Here is a 4,621-nt window from a genome sequence, read left to right as displayed (position 1 = left end):
TGTGTGTTTCATAAAGAAAAAAAATAAAATACAAGTTAAAACAATGCAAATAAAGTAAAATCAGAGATTACATTATATTTAAGTCAAATAATTCAAGAAAAAACTGGATTAAAATTTTTATTTAAATAGGTTTTAGATACAACAAAGTTTTGAATATCAATTGTTTATAGTTATAGAAAGAAAATGTGAAAATAGGAGAGATAGCAGAAATATTTACCAAAATTGATTAAAAGTAGGTGATATACTAATATATAAACTATAATTTTGATAGTCACAATAAAATTTTGGGTAGTTTTTGAAAAATATAAATCCCAAAATTTCTTGAAGAAGTTAAAAATGAACAAAAATAGCCAAAGATAAAATTTTTAAAATGTCGAAGTTTTAGCTCTGATAAAATCAGTAGGCCAATATGATTTTTTTCTGGTTGTCTTTCCCAATGTCAAACAAATTGTTGCCATGGCTCATTCTAAATTATAGAAAAAAATGACAAATCTCCAAACTGATTTATTAAATTATCAATTTCACAGTTAAAATCTAAGCTATAAAGAAAGACAAGTGGAAGGATATAGCATGGATTACTGTTGACCTTATTCTGGTCAGGCACTACTTGAAGCCCTTTCAATACAAGAATGACAGAAGGAAAGAAAAACATCTGTAAATAGGTAAGCAGCTTGGAAGAAAGGAAAGAGAAGAACAATGACAGCAAATGTGTGATCATATATGCTCAAAATAATTTATAATATAAAATAGAAATCTTCCAATAAAATACCTGCCAATCAAATTCAGCAATATATTTTAAGGCACATCATATCAAAATGAAGGAAAATCTATTATGAAATTTTAAGGAGGATTCAATAGCCATTCCCAACTTTTAAACACCCTCTACTAGGAATATTAAATTCATCCCTTAAAGTTTAATTACTTGTTTTTGTTTATTTGAAAACGAGAGAGAAAGAGAGGTGCTGGTTCAGTCCCCAAATGCCAACAACTGCAAGGGCTGTCCAGGCAGAAGCCATGAGCATCCAGAACTCAATCCAGGTCTCCCACACAAGTGGCCCGGACCCAAGTACTTGAACCATACCACTGCTGGCTTCCAGGGTATGCATTAACAGGATGCTGGAGTCAGTAGTGGTTCCATGACTCAAACCTAGGCACTTTAACCTGAGATGCAGGCTGCAACAGGCATCTTGCCCACAGTGCCAAACACTGGCACCTGATCCATTCTTTTTTTTTCTATCTAAAAATGACAAAGCCACTCTCTCAAATAGGTAATGTGGAAAATTTGAAAATGCGGAACAATTATGTTCAAAATGAAGACAGGAATCTCTATTATTTTTACCATTTTAATTTAATCTCTAGCCATACATGGTTGAAATTGAAAAAAAAATGAATCCATAGTGTAATGATTGAAAAAATGCACGTTTTTCACTTTAATATTAAATACATTCATCTTCTGGGTAATCCCTTGGTAATCTATTAGAGCTAGTTATAATGTGAAATAATGTTAGAGGTTTAGAAGATATATAAACATCAGTACTTTTCCTACACATCAGCAATAAATAGTAAGAAAAAATTAATCATTGAAAATACCATTTCCCAAAGACAGAAAAAAGAACAATAAAAACAAGGAAACAAATAGAAATACAGTTAGCAAGAAAGGTATACAACTTTTTAAAAGAAAATGATAATACACTTCTGCTTCCAGCGAGATGATAAACCAAGACTCTTGAAATCTATTCTACTACAAACACCCACAACTGCTGGATAAAGTACAAGGAGAAAGATGTTCATTCCTAGCTAAGCTCTCAAGAAAGAAAAGATCCAAGGAGTCATCCAAGGCAAAGCACCTGAATATCAGAGTGGAAAGTGGAGGAGCTGAAGCTATTGATGCTCCCTGGTGAGTGAATGAGTTCAAGGTTATGAATCCTGTAGCCATGGATGTGGCTTCTGAGACTCTTAATAGCCACAGACAATGAAGACTCAAACTTAGGTCAGATGAGGTAGTGAGTGAGAATCCTACCTCAGAACAGGGGCCCTTGAAGATATCTCTCACAGAGGAAAAGGCAGACTAGCAAAAAGAATAACCCGCTGACAAAGAGGTACACTGACAGGATGAGGAAACCTGCCCTGGACTCATCCCTAGGAGAAAAATGTCTCCAGTGAGAAATCCAAATACTGACTTTGTTCCCTGAGTGGGCTTGGGGTGGAAATGTGTACTACCTGTTAGGCCTGAACCATGACACTGAGAAATTATTCTCAGCTATGATATCTCTGTGATGCCTGGCAAAAGTAAATTCAAAATGTCTGAAAATTCAGACTAAATGGCATTATTTTACCAAAACTCCCATTCAAAATTCATAATTCAAAATATATACACACACACAGAATTCAGTGAATTATAGTCAGCAGAAACAAGAATATTAGAACCCCAAGAAATTAAAATAAAACAATACGAAAGAAAACTACAAGAAATATGCTTAAAATATGCAGAGGTATAAGTGCTCGACTAAAAAAATAAAACAAGATACTAAGAAATAGACTGTAGTTTTGAAGCATCCATTGTAATTGAAAGACATAATAAACACAATCCTTATCATGAAAAATTCCATTGGCAGTAAAAATTGCCAGTTAAACTCAAATAAAAAGGGATTGAGTATTTTAGATCTGAATAAAACAAAGAAAAAGAGATGAAAAATACAAATGAATGTTTGAGATATACATAATCAAGTTAAGAGACAATAGGCAACTGATAGGTGCTCAAGAAAAGAGAGAATAATTAGAATAAAAAGTGGCAGAGTCCAAAGCAGAAATTTTTCAGAATTAAGGAAAGACATTAAACCTCAGATTTAAGAAGTTCTGATTGGAATAAGTAGAAATAAATAGCCCTATCAACATAGTGGTATAATTGTGGGTGATCAAAAAATGACAGGAAGATTTTAAGAATAATCCAAAAGAAAAGATACCAAAAACAAGGGAAATAATCACTTGAATATTAAAACTTTTTTAAAGATTTACTTATTTGAAAGAGTTATACAGAGAGGGAGAGAGAGAGAGAGAGAGAGAGAGAGAGAGAGAGAGAGAACTATTTTTTTTAAAGATCTAATTATTTATTTGAAAGTCAGTTGCACACAGAGAGAAGGAGAGGCAGAGAAAGAGAGAGAAAGAGAGAGAGAGAGGCCTTCCATCCCCTGGTTCACTCCCCAATTGCCTCAAGGGCCAGACCTGGGCCAATCCAAAGCTTCTTCCAGGTCTCCACATGGGTGCAGGGGCCCAAGGACTTGGGCCATCTTCTACTGCTTTCCCAGGCTATAGCAGAGAGCTGGACTAGGCCCATGTGGGATGCTGGCACCGCCTTACCTGCTGTGCCGCAGCCCCGGCCCCCAGAGCATGAACTGCCACCTGCTGGTTCATTCCCGAAATCGCCACAATGTCCAGAGATGGGCCGATCCAAAGCCAGGAGCCAGGAGCCAGGAGCCAAGAGCTCCTTCCAGGTCTTCCACATGATGCAGGGGCCCAAGTGGTCCATCTTCCACTGCTTTCCCAGGCACACTAGCAGGGAGCTGGATTGGAAGTGGAGCAGTTGGGTCTTAAAACAGAGCCCACATGGGATACCGGTGCTGCAGGGAGCGGCTTTACCCACTATACCACAATACCAGCCCCTGAATATCAAAACTAATTGTACAATGAGAGACAAGGAGCAGGCCTTTAGTGGTAAAGTCACCTACATCCCATATCATGGTACTTGAGTTTGATTCCAAGCTCTGGTTTCTAAGCCCACTCCCTGCTTGGCAGACCCTGGAGGACAGCAATGATGACTCAAGCGATTGGGATCCTGCCCACCCATGTAGGAGACTAGGGTGGAGTTCCCTGTTCTGACTTAAGCACTGGCTCTCTTTCTTCCAGAGCAAAGTGAAATCTTCTTAAAAAATATTGAGAAAAAAAATGTGCATCAGTGCAGAATTGTTTCTTTTTTTCAATTTATTTTTTAAAACAGTATTCTATGTGCATTTAAACTACCATTCCAAAGTGAGTGCTATGTGAAAATATGCCTAGGAAAAATAAAAACAGATTTCTGACACTCATATTTTCACAGACATGTCTAGTGAAATATCTAAAGGAGAATGAACTTAGAAAGAAGGAAATTAAATGCAGAAGAGAGGAGCAGGATGTAGAAAAGAAGTTAAAAAGAAATTTGAATTTCCCTAGGGGAGGTGAAAACATTCTGAATAATTGGAGAATTATATCAAGTTCTTAAAATGGGAGGAATCATTGTAAAAATTTCTTCAAATTAATAATTGTATTCTAATTTAAATAAGTTTAGATTTTTAAAACACAAATACCTTTTTCTAAATACATTTCTGTATATAATACTATTTTCTCCTAGCATACCTACTGCCATCATAAGGTTTTTTGGTAAGGGAATGTCCCATATTTAAATGAATGAATGTAATTTTTCTATTTGCTGGGTATGAAATTGACGTCTGTTTATCATTTAATAATTTAAAATTGTTGATTTTTTTTAATCCAAGTCACTTTTGTTTATTTTTTTATCTGTTTGGTCTACTAGTTTTTGAGTGGGTATATTGAATATTTAAATAAAATTATTGATATATTAATTACT

Source organism: Oryctolagus cuniculus, chromosome 1, assembly GCF_964237555.1.
Source record: "Oryctolagus cuniculus chromosome 1, mOryCun1.1, whole genome shotgun sequence".
Classification (NCBI taxonomy): Eukaryota; Metazoa; Chordata; class Mammalia; order Lagomorpha; family Leporidae; genus Oryctolagus; species Oryctolagus cuniculus.
The sequence above is the reverse complement of the archived record's forward strand: the minus strand, read 5'-3'. Positions refer to the sequence as shown.